Below are 19,038 nucleotides of genomic sequence, written 5' to 3'. Positions count from 1 at the left end.
GCTCCAGACCTATGCTCTGCTGAACCTGAATGAGCCGTAATAAGAGTCGACTCCAACTCAAAGGCATCAAGATAAAGCTGCAAATCCTGAGGTGAATCTGCTAAGTCACCCTCCTCCATCCACTGCGCATCCATCAGTGAACCTCCTCCATTCACTTTGTATCCATCAGTGAACAGCTCTTGAACTTCACAGGATAGCGACGGGAAACTTTACCATGTACCTTTCCTTCCTTATGTGCCAGTATATGCTCAGGAATAAGAACCTCGTCAAGTTCCTCCACTTCCATCTGAGCCTCATCTGATACATCCTCAGGCACCCAAAACCTGCTTGCACTCCACCCAAGTGATAAGCACAAGTCCTTGATGAAGCATAGTAGATCACCACTAACATAGAAAGAAACTGTCTTCCGAACCCATGAAGCCTCTATGAAGATACCACCGGTGACAAACTGTCGAAAGCCATAGCCTTCAACGCATCTCCTGCACCATAACACTTCAACTGCTTCTTGTTCCTGGCCGACTACTTCTTGTCCTTGGTGTCTTTTCTCCTGAACTTCATCTTCAGCTCTTGCTCTTCACCTCATATAGGCAAAGACACAAAATCCTGTACTGTGTGACACAAAATCCTGTACTGTGTCCTGCACTTCCTTTTCACTTTCCTCATGTTGAAGCTTTTGATGTGACTCTCATGAGACAACCACGAGCTCGCCCCCTTAGGAAAGTTGGCGATTGTCCCGACCAAAGCAACCACGGACTCCCCTCTTTGAGAAAGTCGACGATGTCCCGGCAACGGAACCTTGTAAACCGGCCTTCAGAAAACCAAAGGGCGGTGGAACAAACACTCGCACATAAAACACTTCAACACTATTGAGGACCTAGAAAAGGAGAACAAACAGGGGGAGTTAGAGTGCTCCTGCAAATAGTACACGGACACCGATTGGCCCCAAAACGCAGTGGCGCCCCTTGCGGTATTTCTTTAATTGATTATAAGAGCTTTGATTACAATATAAGACTGGTAACTCAGCCGTCCCAATAGAACTCCTGAAGCCTGCAAAGAACCTACATCATGGCTTCTTGTCCACACGGCATCCACAAACAAGTCCAGCCATTGTTCATATCGAAAGACTCTCTCACATTGAGTCTGCATACAGAAGCTTTCTCCCATGATCAAGGCTGCCACAACCATCCATAGCCTCTCACACTATGAACAGCATCACACCCTGACACATCCAGTGCTTTTGCATCACAACACAGACTCCCAAACTGTCTCTCAAAAGAGAACTCGCATCACAGCACAGCATACCATACAGTTAACACACCTGTACCAACCCTCTCTACCTTCCAAGGGTACTATCCATCTCTGTCATGGATTCCCTGTCCCCTGTCTTGTCAGTAGCAAGGCTGTACCAAACATGTGTCCATTCCTGTACCTTCTGCGTGCATGTGACCTATCTCCTGGAGAAACCCAAAACATGTTTGCTCGAGAAAACCTACGACCTGTTTCCACATGAAACATTTAGGCCTGTTTCCCTTTGAAACTTATGTCCTGTTTCCATACAGAACCGTTCATGGCACCATTCAACAACAATACCAACAACGGCATACATCTAGTTACCTGTTCCCTCATGAAACATATGGAAACATAGAGATGCCCATAACTGTAGGTCCCTTTGTTCCTTTCTAGCAGGAAGAAAACAATCTGCTCCATGAGCACGCAGCCATGCGAGCTTGCATCACTCCCATGCCAAGAAACACTACCAGGTGACCTGTACTTGCAGCCAAAAAACGCAAGTACATAGCTGAATTTGCAGCCAAACAAAAACAGCCCATAAACAGTCCTGAACCAGTCCCAAATCCAAAGCAAAGAGAAACTGAAAGTTCCATCAGATGAACGCCATCGACATGATGTCTATGTTCATGGAAAACCAGCCTCTATCCACCTGTGTCAAGAGAAACCAACCCTTGTCTACTCTTCAGCAGAGGGAGAGAGAGAGAAAGAGAGAGAGAAAGCGGTACTGGCTGTCCGCACATGTACGCCCTTGTTTCTCCTGCAGTCCCCTCTTTCCAAGAGAGCATCTCATGCCCTGATTACCTGCGCAGCTTTTCACTAGGAAGGGGAAGAGTCCCACGCTCAGATCAGCCACTGCCCACCTGTCCTCTCTTCCACGCTGCCGACTTGTACCTGCAATTCATGCCTTTGTGTCCAACTCTGCCTGTATGGACAGCAGTGCAGCCAGCCAGCCAATCTGCAGTCCAGCCCACCTGTTGGCATGGGAAAGAGAGAGGGCACACCCAGTTCTGTGCGCCTGCAGTACGGCAGCCGCCTGCAAGAAACGCAGCCCTGCAGTCCCTGCCTGTAAGCGCCTCTTTTTCAGAAAACTCTCCACGCACAGCAGCCTGTATGCGCCTGTTTTCTGTCCTGTCCGTACAGCTGTCCGTACAGTCGTACAGACCTGCATGGATAGTCCTGTGCGCAGCCAGCATGAAGTCCACCTACTCCCCCATGAAAAGCACATGCGCCTCATCAAGAGATAGGCGCCTCTTTTGCCTGGCAGTCCCGCTTTTACCAAAAAGCTCACACGTGGCCCCAAAATAGCATAAGGGCCAGGTCTTTCTTTAATGAAGGGCTTTAAAAATGATTTTAAAGGTTTTTAAACCTTTTAAGCTAAAATCTCTTTGCCCCCTTTCACACATGGGGTTGTCCACACATGGGCTCCCTTTTTGACTCCAACCTGATGCCATTCACACTGTCCACCATGTCCCCGTGCACATCTGCATCTTGTCCAGAGAAAAACACAGGGTCGTAACATACCCCCCTCTTGAAAAATGGCAAGCGTCCTCGATTGCACTCAATGGCACAGTAAAGCATCTTATGAGCAAAGACACCCCATATGGCAAGAACAATGGCCTTGCAATGCATCTGGGTGATAAAATAATCATCCTGCACAATAAGACACACTGTCCTCTTGCTTGTTCCTTCAGAACCTACAGCAAAAGTCTAAAACCAAATGGAAACACGTTACCTGTGTTAGCCAAAAACAAAACCATGCATCATTCTACATATGACAAACATATGCATGACACACATATGCATTCGCAAACAATATGCTCCTCAAAATGCTCTACCTACTCCAAAGTAACAATCTAAGGGCTGCTCGCAAGCCTTACGCCCATGGGCATCCCGCAGGACCCACGACTGAAGGTAAAACATGAGCATATGCAAGCACTCAATGCATCCAAACACTACATCCACTAAGTACTTTCCCACATATGTTTCATGGCCATCCCGCAGGAGTTACACCCAATGGTGCATCCATGAACATAATAAAGCACTTGATGTATCATACCAACATACATGCAGCACATAACACAATGCAGAGTATTTCCCAATGTATTCTCAATGATACCAGGATCCAATGGCACCAGAATACAAAAATACCTCTACCTCAAGAAGTGTATGCATACATGCACAAACAGAGTTCGATCCATATTTCCATGAACCAAACCAACTCTAGGACTGCTCGCAAGACTTATGCCCTCCATAGAGTTATCCATAGTTGCAGTTATAGTTCAAGGTGCGGCCGACTATGAACCATACTCAACCATCATCGCATGTGTCTAGAACACAAGATCATAGAAGTCCCATAAGCAGATGTACTGTCAGCCTCAGTACCTTCGGGTGAATACAAAGATGTAACCAAGCGACTCCTAGATGACAACTGAGCCTGTCTGTAACAAGGGAGCGGAGGTGCTACCCCCCTCTTGAGCATCAGGCAATGCTCCAGACCTATGCTCTGCTGAACCTGAATGAGCCGTAATAAGAGTCGACTCCAACTCAAAGGCATCAAGATAAAGCTGCAAATCCTGAGGTGAATCTGCTAAGTCACCCTCCTCCATCCACTGCGCATCCATCAGTGAACCTCCTCCATTCACTTCGTATCCATCAGTGAACAGCTCTTGAACTTCACAGGATAGCGACGGGAAACTTTACCATGTACCTTTCCTTCCTTATGTGCCAGTATATGCTCAGGAATAAGAACCTCGTCAAGTTCCTCCACTTCCATCTGAGCCTCATCTGATACATCCTCAGGCACCCAAAACCTGCTTGCACTCCACCCAAGTGATAAGCACAAGTCCTCGATGAAGCATAGTAGATCACCACTAACATAGAAAGAAATTGTCTTCCGAACCCATGAAGCCTCTATGAAGATACCACCGGTGACAAACTGTCGGAAGCCATAGCCTTCAACGCATCTCCTGCACCATAACACTTCAACTGCTTCTTGTTCCTGGCCGACTACTTCTTGTCCTTGGTGTCTTTTCTCCTGAACTTCATCTTCAGCTCTTGCTCTTCACCTCATATAGGCAAAGACACAAAATCCTGTACTGTGTCCTGCACTTCCTTTTCACTTTCCTCATGTTGAAGCTTTTGATGTGACTCTCATGAGACAACCACGAGCTCGCCCCCTTAGGAAAGTTGGCGATTGTCCCGACCAAAGTAACCACGGACTCGCCTCTTTGAGAAAGTCGACGATGTCCTGGCAACGGAACCTTGTAAACCGGCCTTCAGAAAACCAAAGGGCGGTGGAACAAACACTCGCACATAAAACACTTCAACACCATTGATGACCTAGAAAAGGAAAACAAACAGGGGGAGTTAGAGTGCTCCTGCAAATAGTACACGGACACCGATTGGCCCCAAAACGCAGTGGCGCCCCTTGCGGTATTTCTTGAATTGATTATAAGAGCTTTGATTACAATATAAGACTGGTAACTCAGCCGTCCCAATAGAACTCCTGAAGCCTGCAAAGAACCTACATCATGGCTTCTTGTCCACACGGCATCCACAAACAAATCCAGCCATTGTTCATATCGAAAGACTCTCTCACATTGAGTCTGCATACAGAAGCTTTCTCCCATGATCAAGGCTGCCACAACCATCCATAGCCTCTCACACTATGAACAGCATCACACCCTGACACATCGAGTGCTTCTGCATCACAACACAGACTCCCAAACTGTCTCTCAAAAGAGAACTCGCATCACAGCACAGCATACCATACAGTTAACACACCTGTACCAACCCTCTCTACCTTCCAAGGGTACTATCCATCTCTGTCATGGATTCCCTGTCCCCTGTCTTGTCAGTAGCAAGGCTGTACCAAACATGTGTCCATTCCTGTACCTTCTGCGTGCATGTGACCTATCTCCTGGAGAAACCCAAAACATGTTTGCTCGAGAAAACCTACGACCTGTTTCCACATGAAACATTTAGGCCTGTTTCCCTTTGAAACTTATGTCCTGTTTCCATACAGAACCGTTCATGGCACCATTCAACAACAATACCAACAACGGCATACATCTAGTTACCTGTTCCCTCATGAAACATATGGAAACATAGAGATGCCCATAACTGTAGGTCCCTTTGTTCCTTTCTAGCAGGAAGAAAACAATCTGCTCCATGAGCACGCAGCCATGCGAGCTTGCATCACTCCCATGCCAAGAAACACTACCAGGTGACCTGTACTTGCAGCCAAAAACTCAAGTACATAGCTGAATTTGCAGCCAAACAAAAACAGCCCATAAACAGTCCTGAACCAGTCCCAAATCCAAAGCAAAGAGAAACTGAAAGTTCCATCAGATGAACGCCATCGACATGATATCTATGTTCATGGAAAACCAGCCTCTATCCACCTGTGTCAAGAGAAACCAACCCTTGTCTACTCTTCAGCAGAGGGAGAGAGAGAGAAAGAGAGAGAGAAAGCGGTACTGGCTGTCCGCACATGTACGCCCTTGTTTCTCCTGCAGTCCCCTCTTTCCAAGAGAGCATCTCATGCCCTGATTACCTGCGCAGCTTTTCACTAGGAAGGGGAAGAGTCCCACGCTCAGATCAGCCACTGCCCACCTGTCCTCTCTTCCACGCTGCCGACTTGTACCTGCAATTCATGCCTTTGTGTCCAACTCTGCCTGTATGGACAGCAGCGCAGCCAGCCAGCCAATCTGCAGTCCAGCCCACCTGTTGGCATGGGAAAGAGAGAGGGCACACCCAGTTCTGTGCGCCTGCAGTCCGGCAGCCGCCTGCAAGAAACGCAGCCCTGCAGCCCCTGCCTGTAAGCGCCTCTTTTTCAGAAAACTCTCCACGCACAGCAGCCTGTATGCGCCTGTTTTCTGTCCTGTCCGTACAGCTGTCCGTACAGTCGTACAGACCTGCATGGATAGTGCTGTGCGCAGCCAGCATGAAGTCCACCTACTCCCCCATGAAAAGCACATGCGCCTCATCAAGAGATAGGCGCCTCTTTTGCCTGGCAGTCCCGCTTTTACCAAAAAGCTCACACGTGGCCCCAAAATAGCATAAGGGCCACGTCTTTCTTTAATGAAGGGCTTCAAAAATGATTTTAAAGGTTTTTAAACCTTTTAAGCTAAAATCTCTTTGCCCCCTTTCATACATGGGGTTGTCCACACATGGGCTCCCTTTTTGACTCCAACCTGATGCCATTCACACTGTCCACCATGTCCCCGTGCACATCTGCATCTTGTCCAGAGAAAAACACAGGGTCGTAACATACCCCCCTCTTGAAAAATGGCAAGCGTCCTCGATTGCACTCAATGGCACAGTAAAGCATCTTATGAGCAAAGACACCCCATATGGCAAGAACAATGGCCTTGCAATGCATCTGGGTGATAAAATAATCATCCTGCACAATAAGACACACTGTCCTCTTGCTTGTTCCTTCAGAACCTACAGCAAAAGTCTAAAACCAAATGGAAACACGTTACCTGTGTTAGCCAAAAACAAAACCATGCATCATTCTACATATGACAAACATATGCATTCGCGAACAATATGCTTCTCAAAATGCTCTACCTACTCCAAAGTAACAGTCTAAGGGCTGCTCGCAAGCCTTACGCCCATGGGCATCCCGCAGGACCCACGATTGAAGGTAAAACATGAGCATATGCAAGCACTCAATGCATCCAAACACTACATCCACTAAGTACTTTCCCACATATGTTTCATGGCCATCCCGCAGGAGTTACACCCAATGGTGCATCCATGAACATAATAAAGCACTTGATGTATCATACCAACATACATGCAGCACATAACACAATGCAGAGTATTTCCCAATGTATTCTCAATGATACCAGGATCCAATGGCACCAGAATACAAAAATACCTCTACCTCAAGAAGTGTATGCATACATGCACAAACAGAGTTCGATCCATATTTCCATGAACCAAACCAACTCTAGGACTGCTCGCAAGACTTATGCCCTCCATAGAGTTATCCATAGTTGCAGTTATAGTTCAAGGTGCGGCCGACTATGAACCATACTCAACCATCATCGCATGTGTCTAGAACACAAGATCATAGAAGTCCCATAAGCAGATGTACTGTCAGCCTCAGTACCTTCGGGTGAATACAAAGATGTCACCAAGCGACTCCCAGATGACAACTGAGCCTGTCTGTAACAAGGGAGCAGAGGTGCTACCCCCCTCTTGAGCATCAGGCAATGCTCCAGACCTATGCTCTGCTGAACCTGAATGAGCCGTAATAAGAGTCGACTCCAACTCAAAGGCATCAAGATAAAGCTGCAAATCCTGAGGTGAATCTGCTAAGTCACCCTCCTCCATCCACTGCGCATCCTCAGTGAACCTCCTCCATTCACTTCGTATCCATCAGTGAACAGCTCTTGAACTTCACAGGATAGCGACGGGAAACTTTACCATGTACCTTTCTTTCCTTATGTGCCAGTATATGCTCAGGAATAAGAACCTCGTCAAGTTCCTCCACTTCCATCTGAGCCTCATCTGATACATCCTCAGGCACCCAAAACCTGCTTGCACTCCACCCAAGTGATAAGCACAAGTCCTCGATGAAGCATAGTAGATCACCACTAACATAGAAAGAAACTGTCTTCCGAACCCATGAAGCCTCTATGAAGATACCACCGGTGACAAACTGTCGAAAGCCATAGCCTTCAACGCATCTCCTGCACCATAACACTTCAACTGCTTCTTGTTCCTGGCCGACTACTTCTTGTCCTTGGTGTCTTTTCTCCTGAACTTCATCTTCAGCTCTTGCTCTTCACCTCATATAGGCAAAGACACAAAATCCTGTACTGTGTCCTGCACTTCCTTTTCACTTTCCTCATGTTGAAGCTTTTGATGTGACTCTCATGAGACAACCACGAGCTCGCCCCCTTAGGAAAGTTGGCGATTGTCCCGACCAAAGCAACCACGGACTCGCCTCTTTGAGAAAGTCGACGATGTCCCGGCAACGGAACCTTGTAAACCGGCCTTCAGAAAACCAAAGGGCGGTGGAACAAACACTCGCACATAAAACACTTCAACACCATTGAGGACCTAGAAAAGGAAAACAAACAGGGGGAGTTAGAGTGCTCCTGCAAGTAGTACACGGACACCGATTGGCCCCAAAACGCAGTGGCGCCCCTTGCGGTATTTCTTGAATTGATTATAAGAGCTTTGATTACAATATAAGACTGGTAACTCAGCCGTCCCAATAGAACTCTTGAAGCCTGCAAAGAACCTACATCATGGCTTCTTGTCCACACGGCATCCACAAACAAATCCAGCCATTGTTCATATCGAAAGACTCTCTCACATTGAGTCTGCATACAGAAGCTTTCTCCCATGATCAAGGCTGCCACAACCATCCATAGCCTCTCACACTATGAACAGCATCACACCCTGACACATCCAGTGCTTCTGCATCACAACACAGACTCCCAAACTGTCTCTCAAAAGAGAACTCGCATCACAGCACAACATACCATACAGTTAACACACCTGTACCAACCCTCTCTACCTTCCAAGGGTACTATCCATCTCTGTCATGGATTCCCTGTCCCCTGTCTTGTCAGTAGCAAGGCTGTACCAAACATGTGTCCATTCCTGTACCTTCTGCCTGCATGTGACCTATCTCCTGGAGAAACCCAAAACATGTTTCCTCGAGAAAACCTACGACCTGTTTCCACATGAAACATTTAGGCCTGTTTCCCTTTGAAACTTATGTCCTGTTTCCATACAGAACCGTTCATGGCACCATTCAACAACAATACCAACAACGGCATACATCTAGTTACCTGTTCCCTCATGAAACATATGGAAACATAGAGATGCCCATAACTGTAGGTCCCTTTGTTCCTTTCAAGCAGGAAGAAAACAATCTGCTCCATGAGCACGCAGCCATGCGAGCTTGCATCACTCCCATGCCAAGAAACACTACCAGGTGACCTGTACTTGCAGCCAAAAACTCAAGTACATAGCTGAATTTGCAGCCAAACAAAAACAGCCCATAAACAGTCCTGAACCAGTCCCAAATCCAAAGCAAAGAGAAACTGAAAGTTCCATCAGATGAACGCCATCGACATGATGTCTATGTTCATGGAAAACCAGCCTCTATCCACCTGTGTCAAGAGAAACCAACCCTTGTCTACTCTTCAGCAGAGGGAGAGAGAGAGAAAGAGAGAGAGAAAGGGGTACTGGCTGTCCGCACATGTACGCCCTTGTTTCTCCTGCAGTCCCCTCTTTCCAAGAGAGCATCTCATGCCCTGATTACCTGCGCAGCTTTTCACTAGGAAGGGGAAGAGTCCCACGCTCAGATCAGCCACTGCCCACCTGTCCTCTCTTCCACGCTGCCGACTTGTACCTGCAATTCATGCCTTTGTGTCCAACTCTGCCTGTATGGACAGCAGCGCAGCCAGCCAGCCAATCTGCAGTCCAGCCCACCTGTTGGCATGGGAAAGAGAGAGGCCACACCCAGTTCTGTGCGCCTGCAGTACGGCAGCCGCCTGCAAGAAACGCAGCCCTGCAGCCCCTGCCTGTAAGCGCCTCTTTTTCAGAAAACTCTCCACGCACAGCAGCCTGTATGCGCCTGTTTTCTGTCCTGTCCGTACAGCTGTCCGTACAGTCGTACAGACCTGCATGGATAGTCCTGTGCGCAGCCAGCATGAAGTCCACCTACTCCCCCATGAAAAGCACATGCGCCTCATCAAGAGATAGGCGCCTCTTTTGCCTGGCAGTCCCGCTTTTACCAAAAAGCTCACACGTGGCCCCAAAATAGCATAAGGGCCACGTCTTTCTTTAATGAAGGGCTTTAAAAATGATTTTAAAGGTTTTGAAACCTTTTAAGATAAAATCTCTTTGCCCCCTTTCACACATGGGGTTGTCCACACATGGGCTCCCTTTTTGACTCCAACCTGATGCCATTCACACTGTCCACCATGTCCCCGTGCACATCTGCATCTTGTCCAGAGAAAAACACAGGGTCGTAACATACCCGCCTCTTGAAAAATGGCAAGCGTCCTCGATTGCACTCAATGGCACAGTAAAGCATCTTATGAGCAAAGACACCCCATATGGCAAGAACAATGGCCTTGCAATGCATCTGGGTGATAAAATAATCATCTTGCACAATAAGACACACTGTCCTCTTGCTTGTTCCTTCAGAACCTACAGCAAAAGTCTAAAACCAAATGGAAACACGTTACCTGTGTTAGCCAAAAACAAAACCATGCATCATTCTACATATGACAAACATATGCATGACACACATATGCATTCGCAAACAATATGCTCCTCAAAATGCTCTACCTACTCCAAAGTAACAGTCTAAGGGCTGCTCGCAAGCCTTACGCCCATGGGCATCGCGCACGACCCACGACTGAAGGTAAAACATGAGCATATGCAAGCACTCAATGCATCCAAACACTACATCCACTAAGTACTTTCCCACATATGTTTCATGGCCATCCCGTAGGAGTTACACCCAATGGTGCATCCATGAACATAATAAAGCACTTGATGTATCATACCAACATACATGCAGCACATAACACAATGCAGAGTATTTCCCAATGTATTCTCAATGATACCAGGATCCAATGGCACCAGAATACAAAAATACCTCTACCTCAAGAAGTGTATGCATACATGCACAAACAGAGTTCGATCCATATTTCCATGAACCAAACCAACTCTAGGACTGCTCGCAAGACTTATGCCCTCCATAGAGTTATCCATAGTTGCAGTTATAGTGCAAGGTGCGGCCGACTATGAACCATACTCAACCATCATCGCATGTGTCTAGAACACAAGATCATAGAAGTCCCATAAGCAGATGTACTGTCAGCCTCAGTACCTTCGGGTGAATACAAAGATGTCACCAAGCGACTCCCAGATGACAACTGAGCCTGTCTGTAACAAGGGAGCAGAGGTGCTACCCCCCTCTTGAGCATCAGGCAATGCTCCAGACCTATGCTCTGCTGAACCTGAATGAGCCGTAATAAGAGTCGACTCCAACTCAAAGGCATCAAGATAAAGCTGCAAATCCTGAGGTGAATCTGCTAAGTCACCCTCCTCCATCCACTGCGCATCCTCAGTGAACCTCCTCCATTCACTTCGTATCCATCAGTGAACAGCTCTTGAACTTCACAGGATAGCGACGGGAAACTTTACCATGTACCTTTCTTTCCTTATGTGCCAGTATATGCTCAGGAATAAGAACCTCGTCAAGTTCCTCCACTTCCATCTGAGCCTCATCTGATACATCCTCAGGCACCCAAAACCTGCTTGCACTCCACCCAAGTGATAAGCACAAGTCCTCGATGAAGCATAGTAGATCACCACTAACATAGAAAGAAACTGTCTTCCGAACCCATGAAGCCTCTATGAAGATACCACCGGTGACAAACTGTCGAAAGCCATAGCCTTCAACGCATCTCCTGCACCATAACACTTCAACTGCTTCTTGTTCCTGGCCGACTACTTCTTGTCCTTGGTGTCTTTTCTCCTGAACTTCATCTTCAGCTCTTGCTCTTCACCTCATATAGGCAAAGACACAAAATCCTGTACTGTGTCCTGCACTTCCTTTTCACTTTCCTCATGTTGAAGCTTTTGATGTGACTCTCATGAGACAACCACGAGCTCGCCCCCTTAGGAAAGTTGGCGATTGTCCCGACCAAAGCAACCACGGACTCGCCTCTTTGAGAAAGTCGACGATGTCCCGGCAACGGAACCTTGTAAACCGGCCTTCAGAAAACCAAAGGGCGGTGGAACAAACACTCGCACATAAAACACTTCAACACCATTGAGGACCTAGAAAAGGAAAACAAACAGGGGGAGTTAGAGTGCTCCTGCAAATAGTACACGGACACCGATTGGCCCCAAAACGCAGTGGCGCCCCTTGCGGTATTTCTTGAATTGATTATAAGAGCTTTGATTACAATATAAGACTGGTAACTCAGCCGTCCCAATAGAACTCCTGAAGCCTGCAAAGAACCTACATCATGGCTTCTTGTCCACACGGCATCCACAAACAAATCCAGCCATTGTTCATATCGAAAGACTCTCTCACATTGAGTCTGCATACAGAAGCTTTCTCCCATGATCAAGGCTGCCACAACCATCCATAGCCTCTCACACTATGAACAGCATCACCCCCTGACACATCCAGTGCTTCTGCATCACAACACAGACTCCCAAACTGTCTCTCAAAAGAGAACTCGCATCACAGCACAACATACCATACAGTTAACACACCTGTACCAACCCTCTCTACCTTCCAAGGGTACTATCCATCTCTGTCATGGATTCCCTGTCCCCTGTCTTGTCAGTAGCAAGGCTGTACCAAACATGTGTCCATTCCTGTACCTTCTGCGTGCATGTGACCTATCTCCTGGAGAAACCCAAAACATGTTTGCTCGAGAAAACCTACGACCTGTTTCCACATGAAACATTTAGGCCTGTTTCCCTATGTCCTGTTTCCATACAGAACCGTTCATGGCACCATTCAACAACAATACCAACAACGGCATACATCTAGTTACCTGTTCCCTCATGAAACATATGGAAACATAGAGATGCCCATAACTGTAGGTCCCTTTGTTCCTTTCTAGCAGGAAGAAAACAATCTGCTCCATGAGCACGCAGCCATGCGAGCTTGCATCACTCCCATGCCAAGAAACACTACCAGGTGACCTGTACTTGCAGCCAAAAACTCAAGTACATAGCTGAATTTGCAGCCAAACAAAAACAGCCCATAAACAGTCCTGAACCAGTCCCAAATCCAAAGCAAAGAGAAACTGAAAGTTCCATCAGATGAACGCCATCGACATGATGTCTATGTTCATGGAAAACCAGCCTCTATCCACCTGTGTCAAGAGAAACCAACCCTTGTCTACTCTTCAGCAGAGGGAGAGAGAGAGAAAGAGAGAGAGAAAGGGGTACTGGCTGTCCGCACATGTACGCCCTTGTTTCTCCTGCAGTCCCCTCTTTCCAAGAGAGCATCTCATGCCCTGATTACCTGCGCAGCTTTTCACTAGGAAGGGGAAGAGTCCCACGCTCAGATCAGCCACTGCCCACCTGTCCTCTCTTCCACGCTGTCGACTTGTACCTGCAATTCATGCCTTTGTGTCCAACTCTGCCTGTATGGACAGCAGCGCAGCCAGCCAGCCAATCTGCAGTCCAGCCCACCTGTTGGCATGGGAAAGAGAGAGGGCACACCCAGTTCTGTGCGCCTGCAGTACGGCAGCCGCCTGCAAGAAACGCAGCCCTGCAGCCCCTGCCTGTAAGTGCCTCTTTTTCAGAAAACTCTCCACGCACAGCAGCCTGTATGCGCCTGTTTTCTGTCCTGTACGTACAGCTGTCCGTACAGTCGTACAGACCTGCATGGATAGTCCTGTGCGCAGCCAGCATGAAGTCCACCTACTCCCCCATGAAAAGCACATGCGCCTCATCAAGAGATAGGCGCCTCTTTTGCCTGGCAGTCCCGCTTTTACCAAAAAGCTCACACGTGGCCCCAAAATAGCATAAGGGCCACGTCTTTCTTTAATGAAGGGCTTTAAAAACGATTTTAAAGGTTTTGAAACCTTTTAAGCTAAAATCTCTTTGCCCCCTTTCACACATGGGGTTGTCCACACATGGGCTCCCTTTTTGACTCCAACCTGATGCCATTCACACTGTCCACCATGTCCCCGTGCACATCTGCATCTTGTCCAGAGAAAAACACAGGGTCGTAACAGACCTTGTCCTCGTCTATCAGGCCCGCTGCCTCAAGCGTGGCAAGAAGCTGGTTCCAGCCTGGGAAGGCGTACCAATGGCAGGACATCCTACCCAAGGTGCTGTGCACATGTGCACTCTATCCGGCAACGCTCCTCCCCTTGTAAACGGGTTGAGGCTCAAGCTTTATCTTCCCTCCCTTGATGGAGCCTCTGGCCACAAGGCCTGGAAACTGATTGCGGCATGCAAGGATGGTGCCTTCCTATCCTCCCCCCCCCCCCCCCCCCCCAAAAAAAAAAGAAAAAAAGAGAGAAAAAAAAGCAACAACAAAAAAAAGAAAAAGTAAAACAAAAAGAAAAAAAAGAGGTGGAAGTCATGAAAACTGTGTGAACGGTAAGTTTCAACCTTCCGGGCATGCCCGCTACTTGCTCTTGGCGTGCGTACTACCTTGTGGGAGTGCCCACTACTTGCTTTGGGCATGTCCACTACCTTGCCGGAGTGTCCATTTGCATGTCCCTTCATAGGCGTGCCCATGATCCAGGCATGGGCGTGTTCTTCCCTGGGCCGTGTCCAAGCCCATCACGTGCCGGGAGTGTCCATCGTAGTCACAAGAAATGGCCGTTTCAGTCCCTAGAAACGCGTTTCTCCTTTTCAAGACCCCATCCTTTTCCATGGCCGTTTCTCGTTTCTTAAGTGATATTGTCACAGGAAACAACCGTTTCCACCCCTAAAAACTCATTTCCCCGTGTCCATTCCTCGAACGTTCCATTCCCGTTTCTCGTTTCTGGTGACTATGGTGTACATTTGCATGTCCATCTCATAGGCGCACCCACAATCCATGCATAGGCGTGTTCTTCCCATGGGCCGTGTCCAAACCCGTCACCTCCTGTACCCTATGTTCTGTGGGCATGTCCAACTGAGGTGGTCACCAGGTCATCCATGCCGGCAGGCAGAGTCCCTCATCGTCTGGGTATCCAAGCAACCTTGCGCTAGTTTCTCCACCTATAAGATCGGCGTGCCCACCACCTTGTGGGTGTGCCCACAACCCCTCTAGGCATGTGTGTGCCCATGATGTTCAGCAGACGTCCATGCATCGAGCGTGGGGTGGCCTTCACCGGTGTGCTACAATTTTGGTGTGCATCACCATGCCCGTGTCCATGCACCAACATGGGCGTGCCACCATATGCCTCATATCCCTGTTCACGGGCATGTCCACAGACTGTCCAAGGTCGCTGCGTGCATACCGAGGGTTGTGTTCACCTTGTCTCCACAACCTCCGCTCTCTGCGCCTCCCCATGTGTCCATGTCTCCCTGGCACTAGATGTGTCCATGTCCCCCTTTGCCACAGATGTGCCTCCTCCTCACCCTCTCTTTTTGACACCTTAGTCACCCTAGCGATGATGTATGCAGCACTGGTATTGGCCCCTAACCTCTCCACATATGATTGGCTTCGGATGGAGAGACCGCAGATCCTCATGATCTCTAGGATGATTCGCAACAAACCATCAGTACCACATGGGATCGTCAGAGCAGAGCTTGCAATGCCCCCCATGATGGTAGAGGCTCTATTTCAGACCATAGCCTACATCAGATGCATCAGAGCCATGGGTCTAGAGAGACTATGCCGTATAACCATGGAGCCCTCACAGAGTATTGCCATAGAGGGCCATCACTCATCATGGTATGCTGCAGTAGATGAGTGGTTCTCGGCACATGGACTCGACATGGATAGATTACCGCCCTTCCAATATGATGATGACTCCCCATACTTTACACTCTCGCGGGAGGAGAGGAATAGAGTTTTGAGATAGGATTTGATCTAGATGCACACTAGGGAGAATTGGTTGGGTCCCCTTCCCACTAAGATGCAGTACTACAGAGATCATTTCCTTAGATTCATAGAGGATGGATTTGTCAGATGATCAGGCTACATGGATGTACACACGCTATGACCGTGACTATTGGTTAGATCAGAGTTTCCTCTCACACTCTTGAGATTGAGGTAGGGAGAGCAGCACGGACCTCTAGAAAGAAAGAAAGAATGATTTTATTAACGTCTTCCACCAAAAGACCGAACTTGGCCTATGAGACAAATCAGTGTACCTATGTGGGGTATCCTCTGTCATCCCAACAAAATGAAAAAGTACTGAACTAAAAAGCTGAATCTGGGTGTGCAATAAGTACAATGAGAGGACAGAGTATGTAGATTATGCCATAGAGAGGTAGAGTCAGAGCAGCATTACATATGCAGATGCCCTGAATAATATGAGATCAGAGGGAGATACCTTTGCTTGTTCAGAGAGGGTTTTGGCCCACTTAGCCGGGTGATAGAGTATCCCGATCACCTAGGCATTTTTCTCCTTGAGCTACACGGACATAGAGAGAGGCTTCTATAGGTGCAGAGCCAAAGATCCGAGCCACAGATCACTAGGTTCTTCAGGCCTATTAGCGAGCCACATCCCCCTCCCCCTTATCATCTACCTCCCGACGAGGGCTCACACTACAGAGAGCCTCGGAGATCAGAGCTGCCAGGAGACCGCGACTACCTGGATGCAGACCACCACTACTCCATCAGGCCCAGTTTGCCTAGATCCATGCACGATACCGCCGAGCTATGGAGGAGAGAGTCAAGAGGCTTTATCAGGGCACAAGAGATGTGAGAGTCCTCCTCGCCCCATGCCCCATGTATGATGTACTACACCCCACCATCTCCGCTGGGTGGAATTAGTAGTAGACCACCTATGATTGTACATCTATAGCATGCTAGACAGTGACTGCATAGTGAGCTGCATATGACTAGGATTAGCTTTTCATTTCAGTTTTTCTTTCCATGATACTCAAGACATGGACTTGTTGTATACAGATTTGTCTCATAGGCCAATCTGGCCTTTTGTAGATGTTAATATATCTTTTCTTTTCTTTCTTTCTTTCTACATGTTCTCACTTGCCATCGCCATAATTACCAAGTTTTTATTTAGCTTCCCTACTCGGTCATGCACAACAGCCTTCTTCACATTCTTATGCCTGTTCCATCACCCCTCCCTATTCTTGTGCTGTGTGTAGCTCTGCCATCCTTCATGTGTGGCTCTCTCTCCATCGTGGCCATCTCCATCCTCGTCTACTGGGTGCCTTTTCTGCTTCGCCATCAGTACTTCTCTCCCCCACCCTTAAGCCACACCTGTTAAGCAGAACCGTGCCTTATCCCCCCACAACACTCCCCCCCCCCCCCCCCCCCCCCCCCCGCCCCCGCCCCCGCCCTCGCCCCCAACAAGTTGCCTTGCCCCATATACTCGTGCTTTCACACCCTTGCCATTCGCTATTCTCTTGCTTTTTCTTTGCTCTCACTTGGTTGCCTGAGGCACTCATAGCCCCTCCTCTCCGCGCCTAGACACTAGATTCTACTAGTGGTTGAGACGAATGGGCCCTGAGCTATGAGGAAAATTTTGATGCTCTGCAGACCACTCCTGGTCGTGGCACTTTCTGGCATGCTGCTCCTGTCTCTCTGTCTTTGGGCAACTTGGTAACTATATCCTCATGTGGCATCACTCCGTTCCACCTCTCCAATCATTACACCTTCGTCATCCACTTCCAGGAACCGGCCACCCCATCATGGCCTCCCATCTCTACCCTCTTCTCCCCTCAAGAGCTATCGACCTTGGGTCTCATCAATCTCACCTCCTTGCCGACTGTGCTGCCAAACGTAGACCATGGTCACCATGAAACTCGTTTTGGTGGCTTTGAAACTCGTTTCACGTTTCAATGTTGAAATGTTTCAGGTGCACATTGAAACCATATCGTTTCATGTGGGGAAAAAGGTTGTGATTTTGTGTGCTTTTTAGCTTTTATAATTCCTTCTCTTTCCTTCTTTCATCCTATTTGTTCTTTTCTCTTCTCTTTTGTATGTCTTCTTTGTTTACTGATGATACATATGCTAATATCATCTTATAACTATTGGCCCAGTACCGTCACATTTTATGTATATGATTGTTTCAGTCCAACATTTCATTGTCCACCTACCTGGTGTTGAAATATTTTGTTCCAAAATAAATCGTTTCAGCATCGTTTCGTTTCGATAGTGAAACGTTTCGCGGTGACTTTGATGTAGACTTGTGTTCCTCTTTGCTCCAAAACTAGCGCTTCTTTGGTCCTCATCTTCACTTCCATCATGGCGGGAACGTGTCTCGCATAGGTGGGGGAGGGGAAATGCTCCAAGGAGAGGTCCACCTCTGCTTCCCATTCCGGAAGAAAATCCTTTACCTCTTTTAGAATGGGAGAAGGGGAGCGTAAAGAAGCATCATCATTACAATCCGACTGCAATGCATAGGGTGACGTATCGTCATCATTACATTCCAGTTGTCATCACTGTGACAACCAATTGAAAGCATCTCATTGTGTGCAGAAACATCATCTTGTGTAGCCAGGGATGCATAGGGGTTAGGGTGTTCTACTGAATGAATAGGTGCTGGTGCAGGGATGGGTTCCTGGTGATGCTTGCCATTCCTAATCATCACCCAACGTTGTGTAGTGAGTTGGAGGAGCGGCTGTAGGAGGAAACATCTGATGAGCATGTCCACACCACCTCCTAATGCGGCCTCTGGATCTGGGACTATCTCTAGCAAGATGACCCTGTTGTGGCGGCAAATACGGCACTGATCTTCTCTGCCAACAATCTCTGTCCTCTGTAAAAAATGTGAGCCATCTTGTCTCTGTAACAAGATGTAACCATCACTGATGGAAGGGTTAGGAACAAGAACAAAAACTTGGGGTACTCCATCAGAGGTGGTAGTAACCACTGCGGAAGCAGACAAAGGAAGCCCTGGAAGGATAGGGTACTCCATCAGAGGTGGCAGTAACCTCTGTGGAAGCAGACAAAGGAAGCCGTGGAAGACAGGTACTTCCAAGACCTGACCAAATGCAGCTCCTATGGAAGCCAACAGCTTCCAAAAAAGCCGTGGAAGAGTATAATTCCACTTGACTTGTGCCTGCTGACGGGTGGCCCTTTGTTTGTGTCTCTCT

The 19,038-nt window shown here is 48.0% G+C and overlaps 1 protein-coding gene across 3 annotated transcripts in view; it reads left to right on the top strand.

Annotated features, from left to right (window-relative positions):
- The window catches only part of LOC147627645 (uncharacterized), a 154,450-nt gene that overhangs the window by 44,006 nt on the left and 91,406 nt on the right, over positions 1–19,038 (top strand). The gene's annotated exons all lie outside the window — the stretch shown is intronic.

This window comes from Cibotium barometz, chromosome 20 (genome assembly GCF_041138505.1).
Source record: "Cibotium barometz isolate CiBa-2024 chromosome 20, ASM4113850v1, whole genome shotgun sequence".
In the NCBI taxonomy this organism is placed as follows: Eukaryota; Viridiplantae; Streptophyta; class Polypodiopsida; order Cyatheales; family Cibotiaceae; genus Cibotium; species Cibotium barometz.
The sequence above is the reverse complement of the archived record's forward strand: the minus strand, read 5'-3'. Positions and strand labels throughout refer to the sequence as shown.